The sequence below is a fragment of the Drosophila bipectinata genome, chromosome 3L (genome assembly GCF_030179905.1).
Source record: "Drosophila bipectinata strain 14024-0381.07 chromosome 3L, DbipHiC1v2, whole genome shotgun sequence".
Lineage (NCBI taxonomy): Eukaryota > Metazoa > Arthropoda > Insecta > Diptera > Drosophilidae > Drosophila > Drosophila bipectinata.
In genome coordinates, this window is record NC_091738.1 from 13,044,070 (window position 1) to 13,060,837 (window position 16,768).

At 43.2% G+C, this 16,768-nt stretch overlaps 1 protein-coding gene across 1 annotated transcript in view; it reads right to left on the reverse strand.

Moving 5' to 3' along the window:
• The window catches only part of Shab (Shaker cognate b), a 51,859-nt gene extending 36,734 nt beyond the window's left edge, over positions 1-15,125 (reverse strand). The window contains exons 1-2 of the mRNA XM_017236473.3: positions 14,922-15,125; positions 14,165-14,353 (exon numbers count right to left, since the gene is read on the reverse strand). The gene's annotated coding sequence lies outside the window, so the exon portion shown is untranslated. The remainder of the gene's footprint in view (positions 1-14,164; positions 14,354-14,921) is intronic.
• Positions 15,126-16,768: the final 1,643 nt, after the last annotated feature.

The window sequence follows — 16,768 nt, forward strand, 5'->3', positions numbered from 1 at the left end:
TCAGTACAACCAACTGATTTTCTTCCGTGTTTGCTTGTTATTTTAACGTTTCTTGCTTTTGTGGCTGTGTGGCTGTGCTGCTGCGAGGGTCAGAGGTTGCTTTGCTGCCATCTCAGAGCTCGGCTTTTCGCATTCTCCTCGCTGAGTGCCCGTGCACCGAAGCCCGAGTTCGTCTTCTCGCCTTTGTGACAGGTGAAGGTGCACTGACGAGGTCACCCACCATCTCCATCACCTTCCGAGAGCCAGAGCTGCGAGTTGAAAGTTTGTGTGGCCGAGTTCGAGTGTCTGATTCTGATTCAAGGACACCAGCAAGGCACCTAGCCACACTCGACCGCATTGAGGCGAGCTTAAGCTCGTTTCGCATCCTGCCACCTATGTGTCCTGCCATTTATACACTTTTCTGTTGGTTAAATGAGCTGGAGTTTCTATTCGGCCACCCAGGACACACTTCTCACATTTCTCCCGCAAATGTAATTTATTTTGTGAGCCAGGACCTTGCAGGACCTTGTGTAGCTTTCCTTAAAACGTAATAATGCCAGTGAGTATATTTATTTTTTCCTTTATTAATCCGATTTATCACTTCGCTCACTCACAATATGTTTTCGCCAGAACAGGACTTTAGTTGAAAGTTTTTATGGCTATTTTTGTTTGTGGCAAGATAAGCAATTTTAGTTGTGAACTTGCCGCATGGAAGAGCAAGCCTACCAGGATGGAAATTTCTCGCAGGACCTCGACCAGAGTTGTTTGCTGGCGTGGCCTGGCCAGTTACATCAGACCGCACATAACTTCAAATTACTGCCCCCGAAGCCCTCTGACCTCTAACCCCCTGGCACTCTTATCCTCCGAAACGTTGCACAGGCAATTTGCGAGGCACTACAGATGGAAAAATCACCGCATTTCTTGTCTGGCAGAGAGTTAATTAAAACAGGGATGGATTTCAGGACCTCCTCCCTCATAATCCACTTGTCCCCTCGTTATTTGTGCCTCGTATTTGGCTTATTGTTTGCCACATGCCTCACATCTATTATGTGCTTTGTGCTTTGTGCTTCCGCTTCTCTTACCATTGTTATCTATTATTAATTTGCAACAACAATGAAAGTTGCGGAATGATACTATTGAATGATTTTTATTGTATTCAATTCTCATTTCCTGCCTATTTTTGTGGAAAGAAAAAAGTGGGGAGAAAATAAAAGAAACCGACCAAAACAAAGCAAACAAAAATTAATATCGTTTTGCTATTTTTGGCACAGGGCTGGACTGCAAGGAGCCGCCTATGGATCAAGAAAAACTACCAAGTGAGAGGGGTCAGAGGTGCTTCGAAGAGGGATTCAAGTTCGTCACTGCTTGTTGACAGAAATGAAAAGAATTTTTGGCATTTTAATAGCCAAAATCCAATCAAATTTATGGCTAAGCACTACTTGGATGGAAAAACGGAGAATATTTGCGGAAAGATTAGAGTGGGGCCTTATGGCCAAAATAAAACTGAATGTGAAAACAAATTTTTATTACTATTAGATTTTCCATTACCAGAAGCCTTCAGTAAATACCAGGAATGTGGTCATTATTGGAAAATGGCATATATATATTTGTCTAAGCCATGCCTCCTTCTAGGGTTAATTTAACACTTTCGTGTTTTTTATTGAAATTTCCTTCAAATTGATTTCTATCCTATTGGCCTTTTTCATTTCTCCCTTCTCTTTGTTTGTAGACAGATGACGGGTTTCAGTTTTTGGATTGGGCTTTTAGCCAAATTAAATAGAGCGAGCCGAGGCAATTTGTTGGCCATTCGCGATTTGTTGGCCAACAGAAAAAAGGCAGAAAAAAGTAACACATATTTCTGGGGAATTGCAAATGTTTATCTATACCGGGAAAATGACAATTAATTTTTCCAGATAGGTATAGTTTGTCCTTGGTTTTGACACACTTTCTAATTGCAAGTGACACACCTAATTGCCGACAAGATGGAAATCCAGGCCCTTTCGCCATAACTGGGCTAATTGCCAAAGGCAAGAAGGCAAAACACAAAAAAAGCCAACACAATAAATATTTAGAATTCGAAAATTGTTTCTAATGTGTGTCTGTCTTGTGGCTGTGACATGTCTGAACTGACAACATAAATGCGCCAAACATTCAAGTCCCCCAGTCGCCTCGACATTGCCAACAACTGCCTTTTTGGCTTTTGAAGTCCCGTCAAAAATGGTGGGTCTTTCAGGGGCGGGATGGGGCATATCAGGAGGAAAGTGATGACGTAGTGGTCACATGCCTGGGCGGGAAACTTTTTCGCAACTTTTTCCACCATTCGGCCAGATGCGAACACTCACCGCACTCGAAAAACTCAAATATAATGATTCATGAGTCCGTTCGGGCGAGAATTCGTTTGTAATCAATCACATTTTGTACTCGAGAGGGTCAGAAATGGCTAAAAAAAAAAATTCCAGAGAAAAATATATATTGGCTAGTTCATGGAATAATTCTAGCAAGGCGAATAATTGCTGGAAATTTTAGAAAATGATATATATAATGTGCTATATCCAAGGGGAACCCAATCTAGTTTGTTTGGAGAACCAGACAGATAGCTGTCATTTGGGGGAAGAGACCACTTCAAGGGCAGCACAAATTTTGTTTACGTGTAACAATAGCATAAGAAACGGCACAAGAAACGACTCTTTTTGGAATCGGAATCGGAAATTTTCCCATTAGCGAGAAGTGCAAATCACCCGAGTTCTGCGGGCCTTCACAACACCCTTCAATAGTTCTCTGGCTCGAGTTCAAGCAGCAACGTCAAGGTGGCCTCCCCCGTCCCAGCCTCCCTCACTCCTACTTAGTAATGAACCAATTTCAGTTTTATTTTCGTTTCGTCTAGTATTTGTTTTTTTTTTTTGCATACATAGTCGTATCTTGCCGTCGTCGCACTGCTTTTACAGCATTAATGGTCGCGTAGGCAGGCCAAAATACTTTATGGACCAGCTGACGATGCTGCGCCAGCTATTTGTGGTCTTGTAGCACCCCCCCTTAGAGTCCGCCCATTCAGCCACTCCCACCAGGCCCCTTGTGGCACTCCCGAAGTGGTCGCGCATTTCGACGCATGATTTTAATTGGTTTTTTCCTCTCGTTTCGATTGTTTATGGCGAATCGATGGCGGAACAGCTGATGCTCCGAAAGGCTGAATGAATTGCATGAATAACGTATACGCAGAGTGGGCTAGTTACTAGCTATCATAGCCCATCGAAACTTTACTTTTTCCACACCTTTATGGCCTGAAACTTTCTACAGCTACATAGTATAGGTATTTTTCCTTAATTAAAATCAGAGCTACCGGGCAAAGAAGATTTAATTAAAATCATGAACATCATTAAGCCTGCACTTTGAATAAACTTTTCTATTTATGAGCTGTTTAAATATTACTGAGCACTGCCGCCCCGGAATGCTAATTAAAATTATAAATTCATTGCGAAAATTACCCAGCCAGCCACAATATAATTTGGCTAATTCAAAATATTATTTTTAATTAGTCACCGAGGAAATGTGAAAGATTAATGCCGTTTTCATTGGCATCATTGGATGTAGTTTTTAGATTTCCCAAAATAATAGATCATATAGGAAAAGTCCCTGGGACAGTTTATGATCTTGTTTCTGGGCTCTTGAATCTGCCAGGGCCTTGCAATTTATCATGGGCATACGGTTTGCGTTTTTGTTGTCATTGCATTTTCATTTCCATTTTCATTTTTAATTTTAATTTTAATTTAATGTAATGCACTTGGCAGTTTTAATTGCGCATTACCCGACAAAAACAGGGCCATAAATTCGTGTAGTTGGATGCCGTAAATGCCATTTTACAGCTACTTTTTATTGGCCTGAACATCCCTTAAACCCCATCCCCCACACCCACCCGCTGCCACCAGAACCCCCCTGCCACAGCTGCAGCCCCGCCCCTTTTATTTACATTCATGTCCTCGCTCAACTTTTGTTTGTTTTTGGTTTTGTGTTTGCGGTCGTTCGCCGTTTTCCATTCGCCAGGCTTGGATTTTCCACACATCTGCAATATCTTCGGTGGGGTCCAGAGGTGTGGTAACAAGGGGTAACAAGGGGCCTGAAAATGGAGGGGCATGGTAGCGTCAATGTATGCACAAACACGAAATGCCCGTGGCCGCAATGTTGAACACTGCGTTAACGAGCCGGCAACAATTTTTGACACATAATTAAGTTTTTATGTTTAAACGCGCTTTTGGCCAGCGTCCGCTTCATTTGGGCGTTAAGGGTAGACCAGGTTGGCCTATAAGGGCGGAGGAAGAAAGGAGTGCAAATGTGTCATATATTCCACACAAAGGATATTCAAGGGCGTTCACATTGCAGTTTATTGAAATTGTAGTCTATATGCCATAACAGCATTTCATATTTCATGACAATATTTCCCCTTCAATAAGCCAAGCATTTCACTTATTTTTCAATTACTTATTGCAACCACTGATGACGTCATTAGTGGCTTGAACACATAAATCAATAAAGCCCCATCGGTGCGTTAAAGATGGCAAGGTGGCAGGTGGCATGGACAGGTGGCATTAACGAGAAATTCCATAAGCTTCTCACCTCTGCCATTGTCATTTAATGTTCAATATTAGCAGAAAAATGTAAAACACAGGGTAAAAAGTTGGCTCAAACCAAACTATTCTTGTCAACAGTGCGTATACGGAACGCCCACGCGAATGCACACGTTGCGTATACGCACCGAGAGCCAAAATTACCAAAATGACACAATCTAAACGGAAATAAATTCACAAACGTCTGCGGCCAAAAGTGCAAATTACACAAATTTTGCAGAGAACACGAAAATATCTAAAATAAACTGCAACTGGCGACAAAACACAGTGACCTTCCCGGGCGAAAATTAATGGAAAATGCACGGTGCTCTCGTTTCCTCCAGGACACCCCTGCGATGCCACCTCGCAGCAGACACAACACCCACCTCTGGCTGCTCTTATCAGAACACATTTATAAGTTGATGACGCCACCGAGAGCAAAGCCAAAGAAAACCCAAAGAAAAGCAGGCTGCCTGCAGTTGCGATTGTGAAAATGTGAAAATGACTTTTCCTAGTTGGCGAATGAAATTTTTATCTGAAAATTTAAGCGAACATTTCGCTTGCCAAAAAGAAACTACAAAATATTGCAATAAACAATTGTTGGGATGAAAAAAAAAAAAAAGAAATATATGAGCACGGTATAGGTTGTGTGTCGGAAGAGCTGATTTAGCTGAGTAGCATATGTTATCCATAAACAGATTCACAGCGTTATGGAAAATTATACACCCCAATCCCCCTCCCAAGTACTAGTCCTAGTCTTGGATGTATTTGTACATAAACAAATCGGATTGTTTATACTCAGGATTGTAGAGCGTGAATGGGCCAGAATAATAACAAATAACAGATTTGAAGGGGTAGAATCTCACGTTGCGCATACGCAGCGTTGACAACCATGACACGGTATATGCAAAATTAACAATCTCACAGCGCCGAATTATTTATATATTTTTATCTTGTAAATAATTAAAAAACACAACAAGCACCGAAGCACTGAAGCACCGAAGGCGACATGAGTAAGAGTTTATTTTGGTGGTCAGCGTTTTGTTCAATTTCGCTAAATCAAAAATAAATCCCACACGAAGAAAGAACAGAGTGAGACGAGTGCCACAAAGAGAGAGAGAGACAGAGAGTCGGGGGATAGAGTGCATCGCCGGCTATATCTATTTTTGTTAACCCAAATAGAGGCCGTCGAGCGAAAGAGAGCGCCCGGAATCGGAATCAGAATCGGAATCTCATTGAAAACAATCGCTATTTATAGGCCTTTGGGAAACCACCTGATAAATGGAAATTCTCTGCCAGACTGGGTATTTTCTTGGCTTGTTTTTTACAATAATTTGTTAGTAGATACCAGGAAGATTAAAGAGGATACTATATTTTTCTTTCCCGTACTCCAAACTTGATTCCCAAGTATTCCAAATTCCTTTTTTAAAACAAACACATATGCATTCCGGCTAAATCAAGTGAGGCACACCAACTTCAAATAGGGCAGAAACAAATTTTTCCGAAAAAAAGGAGCCACGAGAAAACCATTTCAGTTTGTTTACAAAAGCCCGAAGAATTTTCAATTTGTTGCAACCCATTTCCCCACTCATGGTTTTCCATTTGAAAGTTTTTTGTTGCTGGGATTTCAGTTTACTTTGTGTCATCTGCCGACTGCACAATTAAATGTTTCTTTCTCTTTCTTGTTGCCACTAAAAAGCGTCAAAACGAGATACAATAGAGTCAGCTTGGCAAGCGAATATATCAAGATGTTGCACAGATCCCCAGGATGCAACTTGTCGCTGCACTCCCTTGGCAAAATAACAATAACGTGGGACAGAGTCAGGCTGCTACAAGGATGCACTGGCATATATTTTTCATAATCTTGTATATCTTATCCTATGTGAGATAGACCTTTTTCTCCAAGTGGAGACCCGCATGTGCTGAGGCTTACAATTGTTTTGCCTTTTGCCTGGCTGCCTCTTTTGAAATCTCCTGCAATTGCCGAGTCAGGGAGTCTGGGGACTGACTACTGGAACAAAGTCACGCATCCCATTTCTTCTCACAAATTTGTGCAGTTGCAGTGGCAGTGGCACACAGCCTGTTAGCTGGCGCAAATTACACAAATTTGCAACAATCCTCGAGGGCAAAACCAAGAGAAAGGAATCTAGAACAAAGCCTGGAAAGCGAAGAAAAACGTGTGTCCACGCTCGTGCATACATTTCTAAAGCTGTTTAGAAAAAGGATTCACAGCGGGGACTTCTAAGGAATTTTAAACAACACCTTTAGTTGGAGAATTGTAATAAATTTCGTTCCAGAAACTTTAGAAAAGCTATTCGAAGGAGTGTTTACCACCCTCAATATGTTATCCAGGAGTGGGTGGGGCTGTGTCAGGACCTCTCTCAGCGCCGTGTCCCGGCCGTGTTTGTAGCACGTCCTGCATCCTGCCGTGGCCTAATCGATACAAGGCTCCACGGGCGGCCAACTGTTTTGCAAATGTGCCACAAAATGCGGCAATTGTCAATCAATCTCATGGAAATTATGTCCAAAGGGGGGTGGCTACAACAGCGGCGAGCGTTGAAGGGCGTCTGTCAGTGGCAAGTGAGCAGAAAAAAAGTGCCAGGACATGTGCTAGGAACAAAAAAAAAACAGAAAGCCCAGCCAACTGCCAACTGGCAGCACTCGGCACTCGAGCTCCGAGACGAGTAAACAGTTTTTGATAATCTTTCACTCTAGTGTTTGGCACTCACACCCCAGTGTACAAAAAAAAAAATAAAAAAAAGGAATACGAAAACATGTGGGGAATAAAAAGCAAAAATTTTTAAGAAAACTAGAGACGGGAAGAAGAGCTACGAATGACGGCAATGATGAGTACGTCAATGATGTTGATGACTGTGTCGAGTGTGATTATACGGCTGAAGCTTAAAGCTTCAAGTGTTCTCGAGCGAGGCACACACAGATACTCACACACACTCAGAGCCACCGCAGAAGGATCAACATAATCACATATATACACACTCTGTGTGTGAATAGCGTTTACTCGGTGAGTTCCTACAAAAAATGTCTCAATAAAATCCTGAGAGATTTTGTACAATTTTCCACATGAGTTTCAGCTTCGTTATATTTTAAATTTTTGTATTAAAATTCCTATAACTTATTCACAATTTTTCTCTCTGTATATACTTCAAATAACAAGCTCCTCCTGCCACGCAACAAATATGTTTCTGCGACACTCAACTCGAGTGCTCGACTCAGCCATTTCAATTGGATTTTTCAGTAGTGGGCCTATTAGCCGTAATGCCATTTCGGGATTTGGCCCAAAGCCGCTCGTTTGCCGGCTAATCCAACTTATGGCTAAAATTTCCATTTTGGCCGCAAATAAAAAATTGGCCAAGCACCGATTAATGATGATGAAGCCGTAAATAAATAACAGAACGGGCAGAAAGATCCGAATCAATTTATGAACAATTATTCGTGTTTTATGTTTCTTGAGTTTAATATTTATTTTTTGCACCCCGGAGCCCCCATGGATCTCATCTGGTTGTTTAAACAAACAAATCACCCATGGCACTCTCAGGGCGGAAGTTTTTCATCATGACGATCCCCACGGGCCAAGGAATTCATTCTATTATATGGGCTATTTGCCCCTTTTCCTGGCCGGGAGCCTCCTATAAACATAATTTCATAATTTTTACGATATGATTGGATGTGAGTACGCGATGGGTATGGAAATTCTAGGAGTCTGTGCTCGTAAAAACTGATTTGTATATTTATAAATCAAATAAACTTTTCAATTTTATTGATTTGTTTGTGATAGCCGGCGAGTGCGAGTACTACTACGAGTGCTTATACGGATTTCAGGAAATGTATATGATGCGATTTGAATCGATTTAATGCCCCCCATAAGGCGGTTGGAATGACAGAGCGTCCAAGGAGCGAGCTCTTAGCGAAATTAATTCGAAAACTTTCAAAACAAAAAGGATTCCCGTCAGTCTGTGGCATTTATTTATAGCACACGGCCGTAAATGCACCCAAAAGGTAAATTTAGAAAATTACAAAGAGCAAGGAGCAAAAGGGGCAGGTTGAAAGGATAGTGGCAAGGCAGCGTCGTAAAACAGCAACCACGAGCCAAGTTTTCCACTCAAGGCGCCTGAAAATAGGCAAAGGTCCTCGCCACGTTCTCGTTCTCTTTGCTAGTCGGTGACTGGCAGAATCCGCTGGATGCGCCACGAATATCCACGCCCACAGAATCCTGCGGCTGAGTGCTCATTAAATAGTAAGGCCCACTCACACACATACACACATGCACGGATACAGGACACAGGGACAGGTGGAAAGCGCTCGTGAAAAGCTCCAGTTACCATTGCAGGTGGCAGGCAGCAGGAGGCAGGCATCCAACTGGAATCGTTAGCACACATTGACCGGGCCCAGACACTATTAATTATTCGTGGGCCAGGTTGTCTCTGCTGCCAGGCACAACAGTATCCTGCTGGCCGTGTAACAGCAACAGGAAGGATCCGCATCCGCATCCGTAGCCGCACCTTGAGTGCAAATATGCCCAGAGATACCAGATACAAGATACACGATACAGATGTCACTTCTTGGCGCCGAGTCACCTGCAGGATCCTGCACTGTTCTTGTGTGTGTGTGTGTTTGCATCGTCCTGTGCCTTGTGGTGTTTTTCCCTTTTAGCACTCGCCGTAGCAGTTTCACTTAAAGTGGAACCATATATTCCACTATAACTGACTTGCAACACGCTCATATGTATGCAAAGTAACTGCCGCCACAGGGCAGCCTGGCTATAAAAGGGAGAAAAGCCATACCAACTCTAGTTTCTTTTATAGCCGGGATCCACTGTAGTACATCCTCTGGGTGCAGCAGCAGCTGTGCCATAAATAAACCAAGACCGTTGCTACACAACCCGAGTGGAATGGAGAAAAATCCGCCGTAGACATTTCCATCGCGTTTCCTGCAACTTCGCAGCAGGATATACATACATACAATGGAGGAAAGTGGCAGGGACACAAAGCCCCCGTGACCATTATTCCAAGGGGATGGAGAGACCGAAAGAAAAAGAGACAATTTTTTGGGGGATTTCTTTTCGCTGTTTTAACACAAAATTTAAGCCTCGTTTCAGCCTCACAGATTTTTCGGCCCGGCCTTTTTTGTGTGCCCGCCACAGTCGTGTTTTTCTTGCTGGCGGAGTGCAAAATTTTATTTTTCAATTTCCTTGAGCAGCTTTGATCTGGCGCAGGCCAGGATGTCGCCAGCAAGAAGCGAAAACTTTCAGCCAAGTCCTCGATTGTCCCCCCATCCCATCCTTCCATCCTTGAGAAGGCGCACAATCGCTTCTCGATGTATTCGTGCTCGTGTGCAGACGACAGTAACAAGTTTGAACAAAAAGCGCCAGCGCTTTTAACTTTATTAAGATATCACAAACATACGCAAGACAGACAGAGCCACGCCCACTCTCGCCTATAAAACGCCTTGTAAGGGGCACGCCCCAACGGCAGAATTTTCACTTAATTTGCAGCAATGACAAGAGAGAAAGGGTTTTCACACTTAATTGAATCTCAACGCCATTAAAAAAGAATTACGCCGGCATGTGAGTCGAGTCGGGAATGGAAATGGGACTAGAATGGGGGAAGAGTCATGTTTAGGTGCTTATTATCACTAGGAACACGCCATCATGAAGTTTCATTATCATGGCACATAATGCTGATGACGCTAATGGTGGCTGCAACATCCTTGGCATCTCCTCCGCCATCACGCCAACGGGCTGCAATTACCGCCCCAGGAAAAGCGGAAAAGCGTAGCTCTGTTGGCGGTTTCCCTTCCCGAGGAAGCTGGGAGTGGCAGCTGCGGATGCTGCAACAAGATTCCAAGAATCACACTTCTTGAAAACGCTCGCGAGTTTAATTTGGTAGACGAAAGTGGCTTGGAGTTGGCGGTGATTGATTATCAAGATAATTGCTTTCTTGGCCTTTAATTATTTAACTTGGTTTGCTGACTAAACTTTCAGAACGCTGTCTTAGAGTTACAGAAATCAATGGTAATTAGTTTAAATTAACTAAAACTTTTGAGAAACTTTTACTGGAAACTATTAAAAACTTTATAATATTAGTTAACTTAAAGTTTAGAATAAGTGTGTATCTTAGAATATATAGTTTCTACAAAAGCCGTACCTATTCACCCACCAATGCTGCCTCATTATAGGTAGACCACAACACATAGCAAATTGAGGCACCACCGCAAAAGCAATTGCATTGCCACATTCTGCCGCACATTCCCCGGTAATGTGGTGTATTTAAGTGCAGTTTTCCATGAACAATTACGGACCTCAGGACAGCATACAGAATATAGAATACAGAATACGGCATACGGAGGAAGATGAACTGGTGGGCGGACTAGCACAGTCAAGAGGCAATTAGTTTCAAGTTGTTGCCACAGACAATTCTTTGCTGGCCATTTAGCATAAATGCGTTGCCACTTAGCCCGAAACGAGCGGCCGAAAAAGCCTTCAAAGTGGCCGAAAAGGCAAAAAACGAGCAACGACACGACCCACAATTAATCTTGCAAGGTTTTTGTATATTCCCATTCCATTTTTTTGGCTCAGCATTAGAGGCAACATTACAGGCAACACTCCCATGCTAATGAGCCCCGTTTTGGGAGCAAAAGATTAATCGCATTGCGTATACGCCGCGTTGCGCACCAAATCGAAGCGGAATACCTAAGGCGTGAGCAATTGGCACTCCATCTCGTTGGCAAAATGCAATCCACTCGAGAGGTACATAAATAAATAAACCAGCCAGATCCAGGCAGGCGCAGGTTCAAATCGGAGCAGGCTCCAGAAGTCTGTGACAGCTCTTCGAGGCCCAAAAATTTTACACTCTACAAAAGCTAATACCAACTTCTTAGCTTATCCTTGGAAGTACATAGTACATGGACATATATGCCATCATAAGCATTTTTTTCAGTGCCTTTTGATTTCCCTTTTGCCGCTCCAGTTGCCCAATTGAAAGGGAAAATTTGTGGCGCGCTGCCGTTTTCTTGGCAGGCCCCTGCCTTGACAAACAAGGCCCAGAGCAAATACGGGGCAGCGTCTAAAGTTTTTGACTGTTCAAGTTGCTTTACCCCTCTACCTTGCTGTCAACTTGCTGCAAATCCAATTGTGTTGTCGTCTGAGCGCCGAGTAGAACGCCCACGATAATATCTAGCAACTTGCACCTGCAGAATGCAGCGGCGACTTTTGAACTCCCACGCTGCCACTCGGCGGGGGAGAGCTGGGGCATTGCATGTGTGCCAAAAACTACGGCGGAGCCATAATATCCGTAGCTGGAGACCCGCTGGCTGTCGCTGCCATTGATTTTTATCGCCTCCCGGCGAGTCACAAAAAAGTTGATTTGCCAAACTCGAATCTGAATAAATCCGTAAGGCCAGGAAGTTGAAACCAGCATACTCTTATTCCATAATATGTAAAATTTTAGAAATTAAATACTATCCACTAGCCACTAAATGTTGAATCAATTTTCCACACAGCCATAGCTTAAACGTTTTTGCCATTTCTTGCCATTTTTGTGTTGGGATTTTTCGAACAAAGGAACTCTGCGAATTTGATTTATGCAAAGGGTAGCTCAAGCAAAAACAAAATCCTTTTTTGTAAATCATCAAAAGCCCACTCGGCCAGAATTCAATGGGCTGATGCACTTTGCTGATGGGCTGGCAATGGGTTCCGCTTTCACCCTTTTTTCTTGCCCCTCTCCGGAGGCAAGGAAGTATTCATATACCGTATATCGCGTATCTCGCCCTGTCGCTGTTTGTCATATGCGATTCGGCTGCTTGCCAAATATTGATTATGTGCCCCCAAACATGAATGGAAGCGCGCTCCGCTGACTCCGCTCAAGTGGCAAAAAACTAGGGGAGCTCTGGGACGTAGGCATGCCTTCGACGTATGCACGTCATCAGGCTGGAGGATCCCCCTGCCATTCCCGAGGAGGAGGAAAAAGCACATCCGGGATAACTAATGTGCAAGCTCTGAAACCTCTTCCGAAGCCCAACGTATCCGGCCAGCGTATCTGGGGACTCTGTAGTGGCGTCAAATCCAGTTAACAACTTTAATGGCCCAAATAAACGATTCAACGCTGCTCTAATGAAAGCAAAACTTGGCCATCTAATGGGCCATGAACATTAACAAATACTCGTCAAAAAAAAAAAAGACAGGCGACAAGGCAAACTTTTCAACTTTCTTTGGGTCAAACGTGCCATTGGGTTATTTAATCGAGGCCCATAGAAAAATGTCAGGCGGTTCAATAAGCCGAAAAACAATTCAAATGAAATCGAATCGAATTCGGCCCCCTCTCCGGATCGCTTTCAATTTTCATTCAGAACTCGTTCTGTACTCTGAATAATCTTTCGACTGCAATAAAAATGTCAGGCTGCAATAGTCTGGTATTTATTTTGACAGGCCACACAATTCATGGCTTTTAACTGGCAACTGGCAAAGATAAATAAGTACATACAAGCGCGGAGTCGGCTACCAAATTTATGGACAACCTTCAGGACCAACTTTTGGCCGTCATCTAGGAAACTGCTGCTGCTGGTAGAAATGGCTCTGAGGTCGTAAACTTTATATTCTTCAGCAGACGGTATTCCTTTTTGTTATGAACTATAGTATGATTATCTTGTAGATAAGAGTTGAAGATAATAATTCTTTTAAGGTATCAGATCGTTCCAATGATATATCTTTTATTTAAAGCCATGGATATTATAGGTAACTTGATCTAGGAATATTTTAAAGTAAAAACCTATTGCCCTGAAAACTGATCTATGGATACCTTCTGATTATTCTTGTGGGGATTAAAGCTTGCTTATAAGAGCAATAAACTCCCTTGGATTCCATTAAACCCGTCAATCCCTTCGGAAACATTTTACTTTGGCGAAAATTGCTCTGGATGCCACCTCTCAGGAATGGTGGCCACGCCTAGCCGAACACGGAACCAAAATTGGCAACCCATTAAGCGGCGTGCATTGTTGTTGTTTACACATCTAAAGCAATTTTATCACCTGCTGGCAATGTTTGGACTAAGTATATTTTATGGGCCCCGCCCTCCCATTGTCGGATCCCATAAATTTCCAAAAACTTTCGCCAAAGAGGGCGATAGGGGAGGATAGGGGAATGCCTAGGTGGATGCCGCCTTATCACAATATTTGCGGCACATCACTTGATTATTGGCTTGTCTGTCAACTAGCATGAGCATTATATTATTTTCATTCCTTATCTTGGGGGGGCACGTAGCAAAGGGGGTGTGGCCGTGGGCGGGCAGTAATAGGACTACGTATAGGTGCCATTAGGGCCGATTTGACAACTCGGGGAAATGTGTTTGCTCAGCTCGGGTAATTGTTGCCGATAAAAGGAAAGGCCCCGCAACCGCAGAACCGCAAGAGCCAGGAAAAAGAGTTCTTCCCCACCTAGGTGCTCCCGGGAGTCGGCTGGAAAAGCCCAATAAGTAAGTAGCATGTCGAATTAGAAACGCTAATTGAGTCGTAAAGTTGCCGAAATATCGATTGCATTACCATATTACCTAAAAAACATTACTCTATAAACTTACCGACTAGAGAGCAGTAGAAGTTTCACTTTCCTCCGGTATGGTTTTGGTTTTAGGTTTTAGGCTTAAGCGTTGATTAAGTTTCTTTTTTTGATTTTCTGTTTATTATAGTTAGAGCGTAGGAATATTTTTATTTTACATTTTCCAATATTACAGGTAATTTACAAAGATTAGGCTTCACAAACACACGCGCTAGAAAACAATAAGAATTAGAAACGCTTTTGTTGAAAAATTAAGATTCTAGAATCTGAATTTGAAACAAAAATTTTAACAAAGGACGGAAAAACTTTTGGGGCTTTATGGTAATGCGAGTCCTAGTGCGGATTTTTCTCCATTTTCCGAGCCTGTCTGTCTGCCTCTCAGGCATTTCCTTTTTCGCATTTGTGTTTGTGTTTGCTTTTGCGTTGCTTTGCGTTTGTATTTGTGCTTGTGTTGGTGGTACACGCCTTACTTTACGGCGGAAAACACTCGCGACGTAGCCCGGAGTTCTCGAAACTCTCCGCCTTCTCTACGGTTTAACTTTACGGTGTCCACACAATTCAAAATGAACTTCAATTTTTGTATTATGTGCTCTGTTGTTTTGTTTGGCTTTCCATTGTTTCGATTTTATTGCACACTTTTCTGGTGGAAAACGGTTATGAGTGTATATCTGTGTGTGTTTGTGTGTCTGTGTGGGGTAAGGGGGTAAGAGTAAGGGTGGGGAGTATCTGGGGGAGTGGGCTTTTCTGGGCGACACTCCGCTTTTCCGCTGCTCACGCACTCTGAGTTTTCCAAGCACAGCACGCTCCAAAGTCTAGCCACGAACTGAAAGCGTTGTCGGGGAAACTCCAAACTCGAGTCTCGAGCAGCAGGAAAAGCTGAAAAGCGGAAAACCGAAAACTCAAAGCCGAAAACCCGAAACGACCCGAAACACGACAAGCTTCCAATGTCAAGCCTGCCTGCAATCCTTTGTACGTGTATCCTTGCTAACGGAATGTGTTATTTTGGAAAGCCCAAGCCGCCTGGAAAACTCTACTCTCTCTCTCTTGGGGTACTCTCTCCACCGCTTTCTCTCTCTCACTCTCTGCGGTTTGTTTTTCCCTGTGCGTGTCTTTTGACAACTACATTCGCACTTTTCCCCCGCAAAAAAAAAAAAACAAAAAACAAGAAAGTATGAGTTTTGAAGTTTTTGAAAGAAGATTTTCACTCGCAAAGTCTAATTAATATGAATGTCTCGGCCTACATATACGCTCCGGCTCTAGCTCTCTCTCTGTTTTCCTCTTTGGCTGGCTGGGGGAAAATTTATTGGCCGTGCGGGCGTGCTTTTCCGTTAAAAATAGACAATAGCCTCGCGATGCGTCGTCGGTCGCCTCAGCGACAGCATCAAGTTCAGATGGGATCCGCTTTTTGCTGTTTTGGGGGACTATCTTCGGAGAGACAAGTTTTGACCTTAGTCAAGCGAGAAACGTGACAGTGTGTATATGTAGGTGTGTGTGCCACCTGCCCGCTGATATGTGTGTCATTTTTTTTTTTGGAGGCTTTCTCGGTAAACGGCTTATGCGCCTAATTGGCCAAGTTGCGTTGCGGCTTTTAGTCTAAAGGCTGTCGAATAATTCATGCAACTGCAACTGCCGGGCTAATTACAGCTACTGAATGAATAATCAGCCGGGCTTATAACCACCCTTAAGAATTAAAGCCCCCCAACCCTTAATACCCCCACCCCAATAACCCTCGGAAAAAAAAGAAGAGCCACCGCTGACACATGAATTTATGATTTCTTGTGCCCTGTTATTGCTTTTATGATTATTGCGACGCCGCGTCTGTTGTCTGGGCCTAGACTTTCGAGACTTTTTCTGAGACTTTCCCGCCTGACGCCAACTATGTTAGCCATGGTAGCCACCCCTGTGGTTAAGAACAGTCCACCCCCCTTATCCCCCTCAGCCCATCACTATTGTCAATCATATGACCCTGTTTTTGGGGCTTCGTTTGGGCTGCGATCTGGTTTTTGGGTTTTTGGGTTTCCGTTTGGCAATTTGTTTTCGTTGTCTGTTGGCGGTTGGTTGGTTGTTTATCTTTCTAGTTCCACCGATTTGTAAGTGGCCAGATGGAGATACAAATTGTGAAAATGCTGCCGCAGCATTATTAATGTGCCACACACAGGGGGTACGAGTAGTTGGGAGATGGTAGCAAAGCCCTAAAGAAAAATCAATTGATTGACTGCGATGGCCACATTTTCTGCACTTTTGAACGCGCGTCACAAGAAATTTAGATTTCCGATTATACGTTTTGGTATTTGTGTTGCGACTTTGCTTTCGCTCCGTTCCTTATTTTTACTTATTTTTTCAATATTTTTTTTTTTGTTGCTACGTGTCACACTTGATTTATTTTGCTCGTTGAGCTTAAAATTTTAATTTTTCCTCATTGGCTTTTTGGCATTTTCTCACGAATTTTCCACACACACTTTCCTTCCTCTGCACTTTCACGCACCGCAAACTCGCCGCTGACTCTGTGTGTGTGTCTGAGTGTCGGAGTGTGTTTGTGTTCAAGGCGTTTTCAAGGCGGTGTTGCAAGGAGTTGCATTTGATTCCGAATCAGTGTCAGTTGATGGTCAGCCGCCGACTGACCGAC